A 23,681-nucleotide genomic window follows, 5' to 3' on the forward strand; every position below is an offset into this window, starting at 1 on the left:
TGCAGCTGAAGTACAGCAGAGGCATTGCTCCTCATTATAACCAGTCATAGTCTGAATTGGGTCATTCTGAATGCTGATGGGCTACATGGACTATTGAGCAGAGTAAAATACTGCTAAATCTGATCGGGAAGGATAGAATAAATGGGTTGTGTATTTTTTGACTTATAGGTTGCAAGTGTGTATACAGGCCTAAATACAAGCAATGAACTCTTAGTAAAGTCTTTTTACACTGACTTTCTATGTAGCTTATGATATCTCACTGTGCATCTCGATTACCTTTATCTCACTTTTGAAATTGGTTTAGAAATAAGGAAAGGAAGACAAAAGCAGAGTTGGTGGAATGTTTGTGGCTGGATTCATAAAGTGGTCTAATTGCAGTGATGCTACTTCAGATAAAATCTAAAAAATGAAGAACTTTGAGCATCCTACAGAATGCGTGAATAGAGATGTAACTGCCTAAGACTGGGATCAACCTAGACAGTCTTCATAAGGTGGAAGAAAAAAGATAAGTAGGTTGTCTAATGGTGGCCAACAGAAAATACTGAGAATACAGTTGGGTCTGTGTTCTCCAAAGGTCAGACATTCGGTAGAGTCAAGATTGACTCCATGGCGTTTCCTCACCAAGCAAACAAACAAAATTCCAAAATCCAGGCAGGAAACAATTCTTTTGGGTTTATTACTAATGCTTGGCTAACTTACCTCGGAGGAAACAGGACTGGGTTTCTAGAATCTGTTTGTGCATTTCAAAAGAAGTCCTTTGTAGTTTGGTTGACTTTATCTTCCAAGAAACTGCCCTAGTCATTCAGTTACACTTCTTCTCAGTCTCTTCTCTGTCAATGAATTCTGAATTCTTTTATGTGTAATAGAAGGGATTGAGATTGTTTTTTTCTTCCTTTCCGGAAACTGCCTATTGCTTTGTTGCTAAGGCATATAAGTGGGGTTTAGGATTTTATCTTCTTTGTGAAAGCAATTTGATCTGGGTTTCCCACAACATACATGATTCTACAAAGCATAGGACTATGAAAGAAAGGACTTAGACCATACTGCCAGGCTGCTCTCAGAGAAAATAACAGTTTCTATCACTGTTTAGGAATTTCTTTTCAAGGTATCCTGAACAGGTAGGCATGCTTTGAGAGCCTTTGCTTCGTTACTTTGCTCAGGATTCACCTGGAGGACTGTTTAATTTCAGGATGCCGGTGTTTTGTTCTATCAATAGTGAAATGGTTCTACATATCTATGCACAGAGGCAGAGTTTCAGGCAGCAGAACAGCTTCAAGAAAAAAGTTGAGTAGTATGCACTGCTAAGCTGTAGTTTGGTTAGATATTAGTCAGTGAGAAATGGATCATGATTCTGATCCAAAATCTTTTGTCAGGGTCATAATTGCTATTATTCTTCTGAATATCAGAGAAAATATTACCCACTAGTTTGGCTTCTGCAATTTTATTTTTTCAGGATCTCTCCATTTTGGGGAGTTTCTCCCTTTCGACAACCTTAATGTTAGTTCAGGTAAAAACAGATAAAGTAAATATTGTTTTATCGTTCCTCAATGCTTATCCAATAATAATGAGATGCTGAATCCAGAAAGATGTTGGCTTTCATAGCATTGAACACAAATGGCAAAGTCGTCTTTGTTACTACTGAGTCTGCTGCAAATGTTACCCAAACCCTGGAGCTGGTCCTCTGACTCTAGTACTTAACGATTGTAGGCTCCCCTTAAAGGATATGGTACACCATTAAGAAAGTATTTCAGATTTTTTTGTTACTGTTAGCTGGTTTTGGAAGACTCTGATTGGCATAAAATTGCTGGATGTAGCAAGTATTATGTATTTGGATAATTAATTTAGCTTGACTAATTAACAGTCTTCAGAATGTATTACTAAAACAAAGGGATCTAAATGTCACACACACTCCATAATAAGAAGAAAGTGTCAAAGTGTGTTATCACAGCCAAGCTGTTTCTTGGACTTACTTCAGGAAATAGAAGTTAGATTAAGTTCCTTTTGGTTACAAGGCAGTATTTTTAATATTGTTGCTCAGACAAAGAAAAGGTTAGGTAAGAGGGAGGGTACCTCATTGACAGATTTCAGCAGGGGCCAGGTCTGATCCTGGGATCAGTAAGGGTAACTATGGCATTAATGGCTAGGAAAAGTGGGATTACTTTCCAAGGTTGAGATCTACGTTTTCCATGTCTGTTTTGAGTCTTGAAGATCCCTCATTAACCTGAGCTTTAAAAGCCATTTGTTCTTCTATGTAACAACTACTAACATTTCACTTATCTGTCCATCTGTAATAGAAACAATCAGAGATATGTGCCACATCCCTTAAAAAAAAGGGGGGGGGGAGGGGGGGGGGGGAGGAGATGAACAAACAAACCTACCCAAGTGGATTTTCCATTGGGAGATATTTTCAGTAAGGTATACATTACTGCAGTTTTCCCATATAAAGCCACTTTATTTTTCTAAATGTTGATCTGTAGTCTCTCATAATACAAGATTAGAAATCTGTAGGGGAGTGGGAACTCCTTCTTTTATAATTTTATCTCTAGCAAAGTGTGTTTATCTCCAATGTAGGCTTCTAATCACTACCATACCTTAATTAATCTTTGAATACTTACAATATTGGCAGGTCCAAGACTGCAATGGATTTACTATATAAAGATGCTGGCTTCCTCTCAGAAGCCTGTGAATTAAAAAGCAATAGATCCGAGTCCAAACGGGAAGCTACTAAGAGTAATCTGCCATCAAGATTGATCAAAATTGTCATTTAATATCTGAAGTGCCTTATTCCATGTTAATTTATTCTGAATTTTTTAAATAATGTGAGTTTTAACTGAATGTAATTGTTTACCTTCAGGTAGGTTAAGCTGATCTAGCAAATAGAACATTGGTGCTGTTTATAGTATTCTTATTAGACTGTAGCAGGAAAAAAATGCTAAAAGACATTTCATAAGCTAAGAAACCCTTAACAATTTTATCAAATTTTAAGAAAACATGCATAAGAAGTTTTTCAACTATTTCATATCCCATTATTTGGGCTTTCCACAAGGAATGCAGTAATTAAAGACCCGTATCATTCTATCTTCAGTATATGACAATTGAACCACAAAACCTTCAGAATCTTGAATGAACTCGTCATGGAAGGCATGACACTATTATTAGTAATTACAGGTCTTCAATATTCTATGTGTCAGAGTAGGTTCAGCACAGTTAGTAACTGTGTGGTAATGAAAAACAAGAATTTACGCTTCCTTGGTAATTTTTTTCTCCTTTCTAATGCTCACATGACAGTGTCAACATACACTGACTGAACCTAAGAAGCAGCTAACTATTCTAGTAGCTGGGCTCTTCCATGATTATTCATTGCAATGACTGTCCTCAAAAGCACTGGTAGGATCCAGCAGGTAGCACCCCTGAATTACTTGTAGGCATTGGTAACGGTCCATTGCTAAGGTTTTTCCAACAGTGCCACAGAAAAATCTGAGGGTTTTGTTATATATTTGTGCTTGTTCTCCAACATTCATACAAGAGTAAAAATGCAAATTACATGCAATTAATGTGTTTGAAGGAAAACATAAATCCAGAAGTCAGGCCTATGATACTTCAGACAAATGCTGTGTAAGTTTTTCTAGGTTTGTATGTTTCTCTCTGTGTTTTTTTAACTTTGGAACATGATAAATTAAATCTCTAAGCTGTGTATAGAGCATAGAGTTTATTTACTGGGTATTATGCAGTGTAGCCACTATTAATTACCATCCACAGTAAATCTGACTAATGCTATTTGTTCTCTGACTCAAGTTCTACTTAAGAGTTTGTTTTTTAAAAGTTTAAAATATCAAGCCCTAAAATATTTTAAATTGAAGAATATAACTTTCATGGTTGAACTATCTTTTGAAACCCTTCAAACCATATGATTTTTTTATTTTTTTTCAAAAAGGCCAATATATGATTAGGATTTGCAGCAACTCTGCAGAAGTATGTAGTCTGCTAGCATTTATGAATGCACTATGAACAGCAGATAGAAATGATGCATGCTGACAACATAGTCTTGCAATTACCCTGAATTTGTATCAAAATTTATTTCCAAATTTGTTACATGTAGAAGTGGCAAAAAGGAAGGAATTGGAATTTAACTTTATAGGTTTAGATTAATAATGTTTGACTATCTCTTTTCATCTGTCTTTACAAGAAAATCACATCCTCAATGCCGACATACTGCTTTCCTTGCTTTGAAAAGATATTTCAGACCAACAGCTGCACGTGTTACAGAAGGTAAAACATTCCACACAGTAGCAACTGACTGGACCTGGGAAATGTTAATCTTTGCTGAGAGGGCAGTTAAATTTCCCTAAAGAATAGGGAACCTTCTCATTCACGAGAAGAGGCTCCCTGAGGTTGTGGTTGAGGTACAAGTTCGAACACGTTAACAAGGCTTGTATGCCACTGCCTATTCAAAGGAGGTTACCTTTTCCTCTGCTTCTTGCTACAAAGGGTTCACACACACAGCCTGATGGATTTTAAGTTATATATTTTGTTATGATTTCTGAGCAGGATCAAAGTAAAGGTCATAGAAAAATAATTTAAAATTCACCTATACATGTATAAAATATTTCAATGATCCTTCACAGGAAAAAAAAACCCAACAAACATAACACATTTTGAAAATGCAGTTTCCTTCCTGGATTCCTGTCTTCATTTGCTTTTCCTCTCAAACTCCTTCTCTTTTAACCATGAGTGCTTTCTCCATTTGTTGTGTCCTTCAACCTCAGGTGGCTGGAAAAGTCCTTTTAATGCTCTCTGTGACAGTTTCTTTTTCCTACTAATCCCAGGCTGCTTCTTGGCTCGTCTAACAACTCATCATACATCTGTTACTTCAGTTCTTTATTGATTCCAGGATGTTGCTTTCATTGTACTCTTTCTGGCATGGTCATTGAATTGAAGAACTAGCCTGTGTCTCTTGCATGATGCTTTTTTTGGCACAGGCCTGCTAAGTCTTGACACACGCTGGCTCCAGAATCTCTCCATTCAGTGGTAGGTAGGAAGGATGACTGGAGGAAGAACAGTTGTTGAATGAGAACAAAAAGCTACTTCTCATTACCACATAGTCTTGGGAAATTGGCTAAGATATTGATTTACTGGGACAGTAGTGGACTTGAGCAGATCTGAACTATTGGCAGCATGAAAGAATGACTGTCTGGAAGGAGTGACTGGGGACAGAAAGTGGAACAGACAGGATTGTAATACTGTAAGATGAGTTTGTTAAAACATATAATAGTATTCCTGAGAGGACATCTGTGTCCAGAACAATAAATTGTGGACACAAGGACATCGAGGGACATCGAAGGAAAAATGGGATTGGATTTAATGTTATTAATTCCACCCAGGAGGTGTCACCTCCCTTTAGCTATATGGAGTTACATGGAAAATGAAGTATTCTGCTTCTTTAGGCCTCAATTCAGCAAAGTACTTGAACATATCCGTAACTCCAAGAGAATTCCAGTTGTACACAATGGGATTTAGGTATGTAATTCAAGTTAAGGATATAGTTAATTGTTTCCAGAATAGACATGGAATTGTGTCTCATCAAGTTCTTTTCATTTCAGTTCAATGCATTCAAGACAATTTATTTCTGTTCCTTTTTATGTTCCCAGCTCCATTTTAATATTAGTCCTTGTTTGCTTTGTTATTTCAGAGCTGCCAACTGTCCCAAACCAGCCAGGACCATCCACATTAAAAAAAAAAAAAAAAAAAAAAAAGACTAACAATTTTCTCAGGGAATGGAGTTTTCTGTGAATCTTTTAGGCCTGTGTGTCTGCAGAAGGCAGCTTCCCTTTTTTTCTGTATTCTAATTGGAGGAACCCACACTTTGCAGCTGCTTTATAAACACTTAAGATTTTGAATAAGAAAAGTATATGTGGCCAATGGAGACAATAGCATTCTCAGGACCAACATAAAACACTTAGGCTTCCAGCCAATCTAGTTAGGAAACTGCTTACTCTGGAGACATAAATTGTGTTTGGCCACATCTACAGTTTCAATTGTCTCATCTGTGTTTTCCTGTGAAGTAATATTGGTTCTAGATTCATTATAAAACTCTGTTGATCTTTCTCTTAAGCTAATAGAGTTTTCCTCTAGTTTTGCTGTTATTGAAGCTTCTGGATTTTTTGTTTCTTTATAATGCTAAATTAATATCACAGATTAGAAATAAATATTATGAAAGCATGCAATAGGGCTTCTGCTGTTGCTTGTGGGTCACAGATGTTTTTCTTCCTTGCTGCTTCTAGAATTTTTGTTTGGTTGGTTTTCCCTGAACCATGGCATTTGGACCTTCCTCTGAATGTTACAGAAGTGGCAGTCTTGGCAGGATGTGTTGCAGGGATTTAAAAGAACAGATATCCATGATCTTACCCGATCTCTTTCAGTGGCATTATTAATTGTGATTTTTGGACTTACACTGTGTCTTAAGCTTGTTAAAAGTTGCTGGGAATTGTCCTATAACTAAACTTCTTCTTCATTATCAAGGACTAGACCAAGTAGTGATGTCAATTCCTTCCAATCCTATGGTCCTAATTCTGATATCTTCCAACATCTATTATTTGAGTTAGAAAGGTCAGTTTGCTTCTTGTGTTGAAAGCTGGGGGACCTAAAGTTGTTTCATATTTGGCAGACTTATTTGGCAGACTCCCACACTGTTCTTTCATAAAAATCTTAAATTTTGGTAGGGAAAATTTTCTCTACAAATAGCAGGAAAAATTGTTGCCTTTTGATGCACATAGAATTTTTTTTGAAGTAGTCTTGGTTGTAATTTACTGAGACTCATATATACTTCGAATAAATCTTACTGTAGTCCACTTCAGCAAATTATTGAAGAAATTTCCCCAAGGTAAAATTCAATTGTGGTACGATACGTGAAAATTAAAATACTGTTAATGCTCATTTATAAATTGGTACCTCATTTTAGGGAGCTAATGTTCAGGCAAAAAGGGTATACCAATTTTCCAGGTAAGCTACTAAAATTAACACTTGAATAATATCCATAGTAAAATTATTTTAGTTGTCCTTAAGAATTTTATAAACATGTTAATGTTGTCTAAAAATAATCTTCTGTAAATATCAATAAATACATTATAAAAAGACAAATTGTTGTAAGGTTTGCATTAGACACTACATAAATAACTTGAATATTCTAATAGCTAAAGACTTCTCAAAATAATAACAGGCTTTATTATATGTGTCCTAGACCAACATAAAAGGCTTGGTCCATCATAAACTCTAGTCTGTAATCCAGGATACATATGATCTGCTTCCTGTCATCTGCTAGCTCAGATAATGACACAGAATCAGTATCTGAAATAACATACAAGCCTCACATACATACACAAAAGTATTAAGAAGTGTTTGGACATATAAGGTGATACCCCTCAAAGATGGGTTGTTCAGTGTTTTTCCCAACTGTATTTTTTCTTCAAACCCAAATGCAATTTGTTCTTTTGCTTAAAATATTCATTGAAAGGTAAAAAGCAAATCCAGCTATGTAACTACCTAAAAGAAATAGACATATTCAAGGATGTTTCAATGTGTGTTTGTTTTTCTGGCTCAGGTGAAGAATCATCTGCCAGGTTTTTCTTAGAATTTGTCAGAAAACCAATTCCCACTGCTGTTCTGGCACAGCATAAACCCAATGTATGTTTCAGCAATAGCAAGAGGTGAATTACTTACACAGAAGTTAAACCTTAGTTTGCTGGATTAGAAATTCTTCCATCTTATCTCAGTGAAGAGCAAATAAATACTAACCAGCAACAAGCAGAGAAAGTCTCTTATTTTAGAAGGTTTATGTTAAAGAAATACCTTGAAAACTCAGGCTTTAGCGCAAGAATTTGGTCTTATCAATGGGACAAAATCACAAATGCATTGCAGTAGCTGTTTATGTTTTAAAACTGCCTTTGAAACTTCTGATGAGAAAACAAGTTGTAAAATGAATTAAGTGTTGGTAAGCATTGTGAATGGATAGATGCCTTGCAAGTGACCAGACAAAGAGTCGGTCTTTAACTGGAATGACCAAGATCCAGGAGAATCACAGGGAGGACGCAAGTATTATGGAGACGGTATTTGTAAACAGGAAGAAAGACATAATCATCCTTTCAGGAAAACATCAGCAGTAGAGACTTTTCAATACTTTCCAGTAAGTGAGACAGAAGATGTAGGTGCAGAGTTAGTCCTTTGGTGGACACCAAACAAAATAGTGGTGGAGAACAGTAATAAAGGAAGAACCATTCAAGGACGTTATCAGGAGCAGGTTTACCCTAAGATGATCCTGAGACATTTGAATGTAGTGTAATGAAGATTCACTTTGCAGGTGGTGAAGTAAAAATAAACCAACCAATTTGTAAGGACTTAGCTGAATGACAGAGTCACTGGAAAACTTTATCTGACCATAAAGAGCAGTTCAGCAATCCTCCCTCACAAAATAGAATGACATGATTAATTTACCAAGCCCAGAAAACAAAGAGATATTTAAAAATGAATTGATACTATTTCACAAATCAAATCTAATCTATTGATTAGGTTTTTTAGGAGCACTTGTGAAAAAGAGGCATATGATGGCTGGATGTGGAGTTACTCTGATGGTTCAGGGGTAGTGGAGGCATGCATTTACAAACATTAGTGATGCTCTTTAAATAGCAACTGAATCACCTTTTAAATTCTCTATTTTTGTAATATCTGCAATGGTTGGGATTTATTTCTCTTATTGCATTTGCATTATACTGTCTGTACTAAATGTTAATTTGTGGTTTTTAGTAAAGGGACTAGCAGATTCATTAAAATGCATTTTTGTCATACTTGATAATTGCAGCCTAAATACCATATTAATTCCTAAATATGATTTCCTCATTGCATCTTCTTCTACTATTCCTTTAATCTGAACAATTCTTTTTACAAGACCTTGACCAAAATTAAATATGGGTTGATACCATGGTTTTTGCCAGGAATAATTTCCCTTTGCAAAACTATATTTTATACTGTTACAGTAATTACAGCTGTCTGAAACGCTTTCTTGTTTTTAATGGATTCTGCCCCAAACCATTTACTGTTTGTGTACTTTCATCTGCCCCACTCCAGATCCACTTTAAAAATGTCCAGACATAAACTGACTAGAGTTCAATAAACTATAATTGAATTTAATGGGCATAGGATTGCTAAGAGGATGTTGGCTAGGAAATGAAAAGCTTCTTAGAGACAATGCTAGCCATTAACTAACAGTTCATTCAGGAAATCTATACTCAGTTTCTTGGCCTATATTTTAAGGTATGACTACAATTTCCAGCTCTGTATGTTCTACAAACAGGCTTTTCATTTTGGCAAGAGTGCTACCTGGTCCTGTCATTCAAGCATCCCTATACTGGAGAGAAGAATTCCAGAATAATCTCAATGACATAGACATTGCATTATTTGGAATGGTGTTTTCAGAAGTGAAATCATAAAAAAATATTAAAACCAAATGGTGATTAGTCTCATTTGTCTGTTTATTTTGTCAATATTGTGTTACTTAAACTTCCATGTCCAATGTATGTTGCATGTACCATTTTCTCTCAATAGAAAGTAAGGTTAAGACCAAATATTTTTATTTTATGGATAATTTTCAGATCTATGTTGTACATGTAAGAAAACATATCACATTTATTAGTGCTGATGAACATTTTCATATTACTTGGCAGTCAGTGTGTGAAAGATTATCCATATGACATATCAGGCCTCAAATTCTGATTTACACATGCATATATATGTGTGTATATATATATATGTTCATATTCATATTTATTTGTGTATATATAGTTTCTTGGTATTAAGAAACACCATTCATTCACTGGAAGGTACACAAACATATATAAAAGTTTATATATAAGGTTTATACATATATATAAAAAGTTTTAAAAATATTTTTTATATAAGGTTTTGTAGTGAAGTTTTATAATAATGACAGACTTTGAAAGAATCTTCTGCTGCCAGTCAAGCATCAAAGCTTCTGATCCAAAACTGCATCAAAGCTAGTTTTGAATGTTGTACCGAACATCCTGAAACTTTTAAGTTCAGCCAAGCATTGACGAAGCTCAAAAACAGAAGCCTTGTCACACAAGACTCCCAATCGTATGGAATAAATACATTTTTAGAGCACTTCTGAAGCTACCAAAAAAGTTTACCCATTCCATAATTATACTTCACTGTAACAACTTTTTGTTGAATTTCTTCTGCACCTAAATAGTACAAGAATTTGTCTTCTATGCATAGAAGATGAGTGCACTGCCACAGAATATAGCATCCAAGTAAAACTACAAATTAATATTACAAAGAAATAGGTGAAACATACATCTGTCAGTGGAGTTCCTTCACATTTTACTGAGGTTTCTATTTTTGTTTTCAACATAAGTAACTTGTATGGTATTTTTCAAGTATTTACATAGGTACTGTCATATGTGAGAGCAAAGTGATCTTTTATAAACCACGTAATATTTGAAACTCCAAATAATATAATATAAACATGTCCATCACATAAAACATAATATAAACTCCATCATATTTGAAAAGTCATGTCAGTCAAGTAAAGTCATCAGTGACTGGAAAAGGAAACATTGCACCCATTTTTAAAAAGGGTAAAAAGGAGGATCCTGGGAACTACTGGCCAGTCAGCCTCACTTCAGTGCCTGGAAAGATCACGGAACGGATCCTCCTGAAAGACATGTTGAAACACATGGAAGACAGGGAGGTGATTAGAGACAACCAACATGGCTTCATCAAGGGCAAATCATTCCTGACTAATCTAGTGGCCTTCTACGGTGGAGTGACTGCATCAGTGGACAAGGGAAGAGCTACAGGTGTCATCTACCTGGACTTCTGTAAGGCCTTTGATATGGTCCTCCACAACATTCTTGCTGCAAAATTGGAGAGATATGGGTTTGGTGGATGGACTATTTGATGCATAAGGAATTGGCTGAATGGCTGCATCCAAAGAGTTGCAGTCATCGGCTCAATGTCCAAATGGAAACCAGTAACAAGTGGTGTCCCTCAGGGGTCCATATAGGGACAAGTAGTGTTCAATATCTTTATTAATGACATAGACAGTGGGATTGAATGCACCCACAGCAAATCTGCAGATGACACCAAGACGAGTGGTGCAGTTGATACACTAGAGGGCAGGGACGCCATTCAGAGGGACCTTGACAGGCTTGAGAAGTGGGCCAGTGTGAACCTCATGAAGTTCAACAAGACCAAGTGCAAGGTCCTGCACCTGGACGGGGGCAATCTTCAGTATCAGTACAGGCTGGGTGATGAATGGACTGGGAGCAGCCCTGTGGAGAAGGGCTTGGGGATATTGGCAGATGAAAATTGGATGTGGGCTGGCAATGTGCGCTTGCAGCCCAGAAAGCCAACCGTATCCTGGGCTGCATAACAAAAAGCATGGCCAGCAGGTTGAAGGAGTTGATTCTGCCCCTCTACTCCACTGTCATGAGATTCCACCTGGAGTACTGCATCCAGCTTTGGGGGCTCCCAGAACAAGACAGACATGGACCTGTTAGAGTGCATCCAGAGGAGGGCCACAAAAATGGTCAGAGAGCTGGAACACTTCTCCTATGAAGAAAGGCTGAGAGAGCTGGTATTATTTAGTCTGGAGAAGAGAAGACTCTGGGAAGACCTTATTACAGCCTTTCAATATATAAAGGGGATTTATAGGAAAGATGGAGCAAGACTTCTTACCAGAGTCTGTAGTGATAGGACAAGAGGTAATGGTTTTAAACTGAAAAAGGGTACAATTAGATTGGATGTAAGGAAGAAAATTTTTATGAGGAGGGTGGTGAGACACTGGAAGAGATTGCTCAGAGAAGTTGTGGATGCCCCATCCCTGGAAGTGTTCAAGGTCAGGGCAGACAGAGCTTTGAGCAACCTGATCTAGTGAAAGAAGTCTCTACCCATGGCAGGGGGTATTGGACTAGATAACCTTTAAAGGTCCCTTCCAACCCAAACCATTCTATGATTCTAATACCCTGTTTGGATCTGTGGCTTTCCATTGCAAACATTTACATCATTTCAGGAGCTGGTGGTAATTTCCACATACCCCAATCAGTGAAGCAGGGCTCAACATCTCTGTCCATCATTTCTAAAGAGCTAGTATTCTTTAATTTACAGTGAACACACTTTCAGAAGGTGGCAACTCATTCTTCATCAGAGTTGTTCCATGGTGTTGTAATGTCAAACATGCATTAGTGTTATACTCTGCCCCTTTTCACATCTGGTTCTCTTTTCAACATTGTTTTTCTTCACACACTGGTTAGGGAGATTACTGGCATTCTGTCACTAACTATGTGGTGTTTAAAACACAACTCCTACTATTAACGTTCAAGAAATTATATTCCATTGTCAAATGCTACCATGATGGTTATGCCATACCTGGTGAAAATGGATTAGGCAGCTGTGATTACCTGCAAATCTTACTATCTTATAGGAAGGCTAGTTCAAGGAAGTGAGAATTCTAGTCTAGGCTTAATCAATTGCTTTTTTCTCAGCCAAGATGAACAATTCTCTGTCTCTAAGGTCTATTCTCTAACGTCCGATGTTCTCTTTTCTGTGGGTGTTTTATATGCTTGATTTGATCTACATTTCTGACATGTGCAATAAACTATGTTGCAGCTTCCAAAGTGATACTGTTCACTTTGGGTGAGGATTTAAAATCTCTGATCTGTTCTTTTTATTTTCATTCCATAAATTAAATATTACTTTAAAAATATATTTCTGTCTTTATCACCCACTCATTGATTTAAACAAGACTTGGTTTGATAACAACATTTGTATTAAGTCAGAAATAGTGTTTGGGAATAGTTCTACTACTACACTGACAGCCTCAACTAATTTTCCTTTTCCCTGTCTTACTAATACTATTACTATTGGTATTGCTAACGCTAGTTTGCCTTTTCCTGAGCAATACTTCTGCTAATCATAGCTTATATTTCCTCTCTGGATAGACTTTTGTAAATAATAATTAATATATACATCATTGTGTTCTGGAGTTCACCTTGCTGATTTTTGTTTAATGTTCAAGACATTGTATCTGCATAATCTAGTATTTTTCTTTATTCAATCTGCAAATACTGGAAAATACTTTGGGGAAACTCAGTTCTGTATTTCTGAGTTGAAGGAAGTAAATTGTAAAGGTCTTTAAAAATGGTAATAAGTGATTCATGGTCAGTTTCAGATTCCATTTTCCTCCCATAAGTGAAGAGAAATATAAGCCTTATTATGGCTTTTCTATTCAACTCACTCTGCCAGCAATTTGCCTTTGCAGAAAAGAAGGCTAACTAAAAGATGGAGCCAGGCTCTTTTCAGTGGTGCCCAGTGACAGGACTGAAGGCAACATGTACAAACTGAAACACAGGAGGTTCTGTCTGAACATCAGGAAACACTTTTTCACTGCGAAGATGACCAAGCACTGGCACAGGTTGCTCAGGGAGCTTTTGGAGTCTCCATCCTTGGAGATATTCAAGAGCTGTCTGGGCATGGTCCTGGGTAACTGGCTCTTGGCGGCCCTGCTTGAGCAGGGCAGTTGGACCAGATGACCTCTAGGGACGCCTTCCAACCGCAATCATTCTGTGCAATTCTGTTAATGTCTCATTGCATGTATTCTGTCCTACTGTTTCTCCATGGAGCAAAATCACTTCTCTGTAGGTCTTAGTGCTGTCTTTGCCAGTTGTTTTCAAACTGTTTTGAGGGAGCCATTATAGGGTGTAAAATTTACCAGCTCTCCAGTTCCATAAGGTGAGTCTAATGGCCAAAGAAATTTGAGGACTGACTTTTGAGAAGTTTTGGAATTTTTTCTCCACAGCATCAAAACAAAGTTATATTCTTCCATTTTTATTGGGGTTACTGAACACAGCCCAATAAGCAGTCTGTTGTTACAAATGCGCACAAAATATACTCTGTTTTTCTAACAATTATAATCTCTACTAGCATATCAAACATAGATTTTTATTTATTTATTTATTTTTGGCTTTCAAGAACTTCTTAAAATTGTTCATCTTTTAAGACCTAGAAAAAGTTCTTTATATAGTTAGCTAAATTGGGGGCTTTTCATATAAATAGAAAATCTAGAAAATCTATCTTTCCTTTCCTATTTTGGACCAACTAGTGTATGCATCCTGTTGTTTCCTCAACTTGATATAAATTTGTTTAGTTTACACTTTCACCATAGAAGAAACTATTCTTACCATATTGGTAAGAATTACTCCATCCCTTAAAAACCATTTTTGTTCCTTCCTCAATTATTTTGATTCCTTTTTCCTCAAAAGACCACTCAGGATTAGAAAACTGTGCATAACACAATGCAGTTATAAACTGCTTTTTTTCCCAAGTTACATCAACAAATATTTAACAACTATAGTCCTTGACTGATTTTAGATCTCCCTGTTTTAGGCAGATAATCACAATGATGAAATTAGGAACTAACTTGCCCAAGGCTGTTTCTATTTCCATTGCAAAAAGATGGGTATTCTGAAAGGAAAGTCAAATCTCAGGAGTTTGTAAATGCCCTCTAAAAACATTTGCATCTCCTCAGCAACTACAGAGAATGCTTTGGGCAGCTGTATATCTAAATTAAGTGTCTCAGTACAGTGTCTAACACTAGCTTAGATGAATCCAGACATGCTCTGTCTTTGGACATAGATTCAATGACTGTAGCCAGATCTGTGTTTTACTGGTTTATCTTCCAAACCCTGGCCTTTATATTATTTTATATTGTTCAGTAGTAATATTACTACATGTAGCATTACTCCACTTTGTGCACCAACATTGGTGAAAATTAAGCTGTGTCCGATTTGCTTTTAGGCCAATAGTTCATTCATCATCTTCTGCAACTTTGTCCCATTAAAAATTCCTCTGGACTGTGATGGTATTGTCACTGACTTTGTCTGTGTGGTATATTACACTTGTAAAGAGTAATTTTTAGAAAGTCATTCATTGTTTCCTCCAAGCTTGAAATACTACTGGCTTCTTTGTGACTCTGGACTTTGGCTTCCAGGACTCCTTCCTTCTATAAATGTGTATTGGCTTTGTGTGGCAAGGTTTTGGTAGCGGGGGGGTTACAGGGGTGGCTTCTGTAAGAAGCTGCTGGAAGCTTCCCCTGTGTTCGAGAGACCAGTGCCAGCAGGCTCTAAGACGGACCCGCCGCTGGCCAAGGCCGAGCCAATCAGCGATAGTGGTAACGCCTCTGTGATAACATTTTTAAGAAGGAAAAAAAAGTTGGGACAGACGGTAAACGGCAGCCAGAGAGAGGAGTGAGAACATGTAAGAGAAACAACCCTGTGGACACCAAGGTCACTGAAGAAGGAGGGGGAGGAGATGCTCCAGGCGCCGGAGCAGAGATTCCCCTGCAGCCCGTGGTGAAGACCATGGTGAGGCAGGCTGTCCCCCTGCAGTCCATGGAGGTCCACAGTGGAGCAGATATCCACCTGCAGCCTGGGGAGGACCCCACGCCGGAGCAGGTGGGTTCCCGAAGGAGGCTGTGATCCCGTGGGAACCCCACGCTGGAGCAGGCTCCTGGCAGGACCTGCGGATCTGTGGAGAGAGGAGCCCACGGAGCAGGTTTTCTGGCAGGACTTGTGACCCCGTGGGGGACCCACGCTGGAGCAGGCTGTGCCTGAAGGACTGCACACCGTGGAAAGGACCCATGCTGGAGCAGTTCGTGAAGAACTGCAGCCCGTGGGAAGGAGCCACGTTGGAGAAGTTCGTGGAGGACTGTCTCCTGTGGGAGGGACCCCACGCTGGAGCAGGGGAAGAGTGTGATGAGTCCTGCCCCTGAGGAGGATGAAGGGCAGAGATAACGTGTGATGAACTGACTGTAAACCCCATTCCCTGTCCCCCTGTGCCGCTGGGGGGGGTAGGTAGAGAATCTGGGAGTTAAGTTGTGCCTGGGAAGAAGGGAGGGGTGGAGGGAAGGTGTTCTGAGATTTGGTTTTATTTCTCATTACCCTACTCTGGTTGATTGGTAATAAATTGAGTTAATTTTCCTCAAGTTGAGTCTGGTTTGCCTGTGACAGTAATCGGTGAGTGATCGCTCCTGTCCTTATCTCGACCCATGAGCCCTTTGTTATATTTTCTCTCCCCTGTCCAGCTGAGGAGGGGGAGTGATAGAACGGCTTTGGTGGGCACCTGGCGTCCAGCCAGGGTCAACCCATCATAAAATGTTAAACTATCATGATGATGGAATCAGAGCAGTGTCCATCTTCAATCTCTTGCTGTCTAAACTATGTTTATCGGACCTGAAAGTGGCTGGAAATGGGTGACATGGTGGATGCTGTTTTCAAACTGGGAAATCTGCCCCTGGGATGAGGATCTAACCTCAGTTTTCTGTTGTTTGGTGAATTCAGACTCTGAAACTGAAATATATTTGACTTCGTTAAGAGCATGGCCATTTATCTTTGTGCACCATCAATTAATGTACTTATCATCACAACTTTTGGTGTATAAAAATTCAAAACCATTTTGAAAATATGTTCTCATAAAAATCTAATAAACACTTTGAGTAAAGCAAAAGAGACAACATTATTTCAAATTCTGAAATAAATGCATTTCAGGAAGATATAAGTGATAAGGTAAATTACTGACTTAGCAGAATGTCACTAGTACACAGCTAGAAGGTAAAAAGAATATAAAACTTGTGTGACGATAGACCAAAGCTTATCAACTGGAAATCAAAACTTTTTCTACTCTTCTTCTTTGAGAAGAAGAAAAAACTTAAAAATACCCAGCAGGAGAGCAAAGCTACAAAAGGACTCTAAAGAACTAAGTTTCTACAAGAAAAAGCAAATAGTTCTTCATGAAACTTGAAACACAAATGAGTGACAACATAGTAGAAAAATATGAGAGAGTTCAAAATAAGTCGGGGGACAAATTGCTTTGAGGTATAGAAATCTCACAGGGCAACAGAAGGACCATTTGTTCCAGTAAATTGACATAGCAAGTTCTACTCCAGAAAAATCACAACCACTTAAAAATAGATCAAGGACACAGCGGAATTCAAGAAAAACTAGAGACTAAGGATTCTAAGACCTCTTTGGAAAATGAAATAAACTCTACTGAATCCATTTTGTGTAATGGATATTGTTCCCTCTGTGGAAACTAACATCTTGTAAAACTCTGCTAATTTTCCAAGAAGTTTTGTTTGTTGGTTGGTTTGTTGGTTTTTTTTTTTTTTTTTAATTGCTGGGGGTTTTGTTTTTAAAGTCTGGCAGGACTAGTTCAGGAATACTAACTGTAAGAATGATGAGCCAAGACTCCCGAGTCACAGTTTATTAGGCAGACTGCAACTTATCACACATCATTTATGTGACTCACAATTCAAAACTATCTGACCACAGCAATGGTCTGTAACGGTGACACAGAGATGCACTCTGCTTGTGCTCCTGGAGATACTCTGCCTGCTTAGTTACTTGCATAGCTAATATTTGAAACAATGAAGCAACTGGGTTAGATATAGTAGATCTATGCCTCAAGGAATGTGTTAAACTGGAATCGTATTCAGATTCACATAACCAAGGACTGAGAGACCTCTTACACTCTCATTTAAGTTAATTATAGTTTTGCCACGGCTTTTAAGGACAGAAAAATCAGGTCAATGGAAAATACTCTTATGCTTCATGCAATGGCACTGGTTTTATGTAGATTATGGTGCATGGTTGGCAAAGACAGTGTCGTTACAATTGAGGAGAGTTAAGATGGCTGATCAAATGTGGATTAAAGCTTCAAGATCATGTGGTTGCTTGCATGTCATGCAAACAGTAGCTACTGCCATTGGAATTGAGTTGCAATCATTATAGTTTGAATAATGTTAAACTGTGGGTGGAAATGTATGAGTTTATCATGCCCTCAATAGATCAGTCAGAGCCATATTCAGAACCATGACTAAAAACTGCCAAACACCATACATTTATTAAAAGGACCCTCAAATTATCATCACCCTTCGTATATTTTTAAAAATATTTGCATATTAGTATATTTTAAAAGTATCTGCTTTGGTTAAATAGGAACAGGGTGCCATGAGTTTTCAGGATAATTTTAAACTTTGGAAAATTTTAATTTAATGAATGAATAAAATCTCCTAGGATGTTATTTTACATTAACAGGAATGTAACACGAGGATAGTCCCTCCATAATAACGTGGTTTTCTGCCTTGTGTAGGAGAGGTGTTCTAAAATCTGATGGATCATGCTATTTACAATTATAAGTGTGCAGATCAGTTATTATCTCTGTTGTTTAATTTATATTTTAAAAAAGCAGATATTTTGTTTGTGTGTATTTACAGAGCAGATGGTTTCTTTAGTATTTAAAATGACAGTAGGAGTATTGATGCTGCCAGTAGAAACTAGGAAAAGAAAAACAAGAACCTGAGTTTTTGTACTTGATTGAAATGTCACTCTCGGATTTTATTTTTTGTTTGGGTTTTTTGTTGTTGTTTTTAAAGAAGAGAAAAAACAAGGCAGCATCTTCCAAAAGCTGCTGTAAGCTACAAATAAAAATGTGGGTTTTTTCACTGTAAATATCTAACTTTGTTATATCATCTAAATCTCTATGGCTTGGTCAGGAAAGGGAATAAGGCACCTCAACTCAGATTTCAGGAAGCTGAGCTGGAGCAGATTATGAAGTGCACCCTCATCAAGTTTGCAGGTGACATCAAAGTGGGAGGATAATCTGTCATTCAGAAGGGTGTAGGAGGCTGGGCAAATGGGCCAACGGGAACCTCCCGAAATTCAGCAAAGACAAATACCAAATGTTGCACCTGGGAAGGAAGGGCCCCTTGCAATGATACAGACTGGAGCCTGCCTGGCTGGGGAGCAGCTCTGCTGGGAAGGACCTGGGGGCTGCTGGTAGCTAGCAAGCTGGGCAGGAGCCAGCAGTGTGCCCTGGCATCAAAGACAAGGAGCAACCAGGGCTGTACTAACTAACAGGAGCACGTGTAGGAGGTCTAGGGGAGTGATTATCCCCCTCTCCACTGTACTTGTAAGATCGCATCTGGAGTCCTGTAACCGGTTTTGGGTGCCCCAATACAAGAAAGGTGTTGATCACCTCGTTTCCAGACATGGATTAGCATAGCTAATTGAAAAGGTGATAAAAATAATTCTCAGAGTTACAGTAACATTTGTTGTGCCTGTAGCTAAGGGAATAGTGAAATTTGTCTTAAATGTGAAGCTTCTATAGTTGGTTTTGATGCTGATCATGTATCAGTGCCACCAGTATTCATTTTGCTAGACTGAATACTAAACTGAGAATGAGTTGTATTTTAATTTTTGTATTTCCGAGATACCTAAGTGCTTTAGTCAGCACTATGAACCAATGCCACCAGCCCTTTCTCCTTTTTGTAATTTGGAAATCATCTTGGTCAGGAAGTACCTGATTTCTTTCTAGCAAGAATTCTGTAAAGGCCATTTTTCTTTAAAAATTTAAATTGTCTTTCAACATTTCTGATACTGTAGCCTATAATATATAACCTTTCCCTACGCTGAATTTCAGTTCCCTGCTCTCCCAACGTGAGTTCAAACCTGTAGCCCTGATCTTGTCAGTGAATAGGGAAGATAGTAAAATGTTCTCAGCATTAAAGTATGATTTAGTGAGGACTGATTTGGTGAGGTTGTAGTCAATGTCTTCTATTGAAGCTTTTTCCCTTATGGAATATAATTCCAGAAACAATGGTAAGGAAAAAGAGCTGATGTGATTTGTTCAAGAATTTATCAAGAGAGAAGCCTATTGTAGCCACAAAGGTAGTGGCTTGGCTAAGATTGTATCCAAATAAAAAGGCAAACAGTGGGACAAAGAGGACTAAACGTCAAGAAAGCCAGAGCTTCTCTGTTTTAGTGATGTTCTGTGTCCTTGGTCTTTCTTATTTCAAAATTTATTGTTTGAGTGGTAGAATGGACTGTACAAACCTCTTAGTACTAATGCAGCATTGACACATTACGCTTTTTATTTATTTTAATTGCAATGTTTAAAAGCCAGGTATATCAAGTAATCTGTAATAGATTTGCAACTGTTCTGTAATTTATGAATACTGTTAGTCTGGTGACTGGGATGTCGTACTGTGTGAATAAATTACTTAAGTTTAATAGGAAGCTGACAGAAAAAAAATGGTTTAGGATAAATCACCATTCAGAAAGTATTTGAGATTTATTAAAAGTAAGTAAGCATAGGAAAAGGTCCATGAATATAAGAGGTAAAAGAACCTTTCAAAAGAACAGTATCAAAAGTGAAAAGTGTAATTATTGAGAAGAAACAGACTGAGATGCCTGCTGTTTCTACATTAGTATCAGCAGACAGTAAGACTTGAGGTAAGACAGATATACGGACTGCTTTATAGTTTCAAAGCCTGTAGCTCTAATTATGCTGTTCTTACTGTTAAAAATCACTTTAAGAGGATTGTTTCATGTTGTCACAGAGTCACCAGACAACAAAACTTCCAGACCCAGTCAGTTTTACTGGATCAGCCTAATGAATGCATAGAGAACTGTACCCTTAGGCCTGGCCTAGGGTTCCGGAGTTGTGCAATTGGTGTTGGGACTTAAAAAGGTACAAGGCCTAAGATTTGTAAATGAGGAGAAAGCTGTGTAACTGTGGCAAAGCTGAAGCATATTTGCAGAGGGTTACAAATTGGATCTGTGAATCCTTTAAAATCCACATCACAGTATCCATTTCAATGAACAAAAAATGCCATTCCCATTAATATTTAGACTTTACAATAGATCAATCCTCTAGCAATTAAAAAAAAGTCAGAATGAAATAATAATTCAAAATTATTTGGTGTATTAAAGGCTTCTAGTTGAGTTAGTCTTTTTCAAAAGTTTTAGGAGGTCATATTTTATAATCTCTTAATTGATTTACTTAATTTAGCAGCCAGAATTTCTCACAGGAGTTACTTTTAAAACACACAATAAGAAATATTCATGAAAAAAGGGTTATTGTGCTGTATCCCTGCAGTAGCACTTTATATTAAGTGACATTAATTGCTTAATAATGACTATATAAATTGCAATTGGAGTTTCAAGGAAACAGCAGTATTCCTATTTCTCATAATTCAGAGCTCAATAAATACAATCAGTTCACAACTTCTGTATATCTGACTAATGCCCCAAACATGCCTGTGTGTTTGTGTGTGTCCAGTTGATTCATCTCTAGTAACATCATTTTAATTTAAAACCATATTGTAGCAGGTCTGAGTAGCCCTGCTAGCCTTAAGTCTGCCAGGACTTTCATCTTAAATACCTCTTTTGTAGAGGTTCATAACCAAGCTGTAAAACTGTGCTCCAGCTTGAAACCTGGTGTGTGTTAGGAAGCAATATTTTTAACAGAATTTCAGTCAACCTGGTTTATCTATTTAATGTAAAGAAGTGTAATTCAACAGTTTGGACTCTTCATTACAGTAAAGAGTGTGGAACACTAAATACAGTCTTGCAAAACTAATTTTTGTCACTATGTCTTCACAGTTTGTTAATGGCTGAGCATGATTTTGGATACATAGTTCCATATATGGGACAAATTTTAAAAGAGAGGGGTTTGGTATATTGTGGTCATTAAAAAACCCTTGCAAGGGTAAGGCTTGTAAAGGAGATAAAGTCATTACAAAATAGAAAGCAGCACTTGGGAACAGAGGATCAGGAAGGACTGTCTGATTCACTTTCAGACATTGCGAGAAAACCAGGAAATAAATGTTTAGACCAGAAAAATCTCTACAGCATATAGAGCTCTGTGTCTTTGGTACCTCCTTAATCTCTTTCTTCTTCTACATATGCAATAATAAACCTTTGGTTCAAAAGACCAATGCTAGAGTGAGAAAGATAAAAGGCATAACCAAAATCTTAGGTCTTTGCATGGATGCTGTTGCATACCACCTTCTGATGACCCTAGAGTGGTCCAAGCCTTTGACCTGAATGTGTTCCAAGCAGTGGAGAAGTGGTCTTTAGGTTTGCCTCATAATTCAAAATAATAGAAAATATTTACTGACTCCCTCTTTGCTCTCTTACAGAAAACAATCAGGTGTGCACATGAGATGATACACTATGTATGTTTAGGGTGGGAGGTGAGGGTTTTTTTGTTTTCTTTCCAGAGAGGTTGAACAAAATTGTAATTTTAAGATAGTTCATCAAAGAAATATGTGGATAGTATCACAAAATATATATGGACTTATGTTTGTGTGTGTATTTTGTAAGGCAAGGCAAGCTCAGTTCTTTTAGAAAATATGTTTAAAGAATATTCATCAAAATCCAATATAGGTCAAAATGGTTCACCCACACCTTCATTTAGGTAATGTTAACTGCAAGTACATTTCGCTTAAATTTCATTTGACATGTTGCTGGGGTTTAACCCCAGCCGGCAACTAGCACCACACAGCCAGTCGCTCGCTTCTCCCTGCCCCTGGTGGGATGGTGAGGAGAATCAGGAAAAAAGAGTAAAACTCGTGGGTTGAGATAAAAACAGTTTAATAATTGAAATATAATAATAATAATAACAACAACAACAACAACAACAACAACAACAACAATAATAATTGTAGTAATGAAAAGGAAGATAACAAAAGGAGAGAGAAATAAAACCCAAGAAAAAAAAGTGATGCACAATGCAATTGCTCACCACCTGCTGACCGATGCCCAAGCAGTGATCCACCCCTCCCGGCCAACTCCCCCCAGTTTATATACTGAGTATGATGTTCTATGGTATCGAATATCCCTTTGGCTAGTTTGGGTCAGCTGTCCTGGCCATGGTCCCTCCCAGCTTCTTGTACACCTGGCAAAGCATGGGAAACTGAAAAATCCTTGACTTAGGGTAAGCACTACTCAGCAACAACTAAAACCATCAGTGTGTTATATCAACATTATTCTCATGCTAAATCCAAAACACAACCCTGTACCAGCTACTAGGAAGAAAATTAACTCTATCCCAGCCGAAACCAGGCCACATGTAGAAATAGAACATTTGGACACGTTTCCAGATTGGTTCACAATGTTTCATTAAGCTGCATATTCAGATTCCTTTTACAGAATTCCATGGAATTAATCAGTTTTAGACACCCCCCCCCTTTTAATTATATCATACTACCTAGAGCATAGCCCATTCCTAGTCTTTTTTTTTTTTTTTTTTTCCCCTGTACTTTTATCTCTTGGTTTTCTTTTAGAAAATTGAGGCAGTCATGATTAAATGAAAACTCATATAAGGATGATCTCTTGACATTTCTTTTTATTCTTTGTTATCTTTTTCCTCCTCTCCTTTTTTTCTGTCTTTTTCTTCTCCCATTCAAAGTGTATAGCAATATAAAAATGAGCACTTCCCTTTAATTTGCACACTGTGGCACAGCATAACATTTGCAGAGGCACCACATCATCTCAGTACTTGACACTGCCATGCCTAATGTCTGGGTAGCTGTCACTTGGTAGAGAATCCATAATGATGAGTAAAGTGTCTGTGTTTTCAAGTTCAGTGGAGAGTACAGAAAGTCTGAAGTCTCGTTCCTTTCTTACACTAGGACATCAGCTTTGATTTAAATGTCTGTTAAATTTAAAATTCAAATCCTGAAATTAATTTCTTAGTTTGGGTGAGGCATTGGTGTCACTGTTTTCCTTTACAACTTAAAGAACCAAATAGAACTTAAAACCATACCCTGA

Source organism: Harpia harpyja, chromosome 2, assembly GCF_026419915.1.
Source record: "Harpia harpyja isolate bHarHar1 chromosome 2, bHarHar1 primary haplotype, whole genome shotgun sequence".
Taxonomy (NCBI): domain Eukaryota; kingdom Metazoa; phylum Chordata; class Aves; order Accipitriformes; family Accipitridae; genus Harpia; species Harpia harpyja.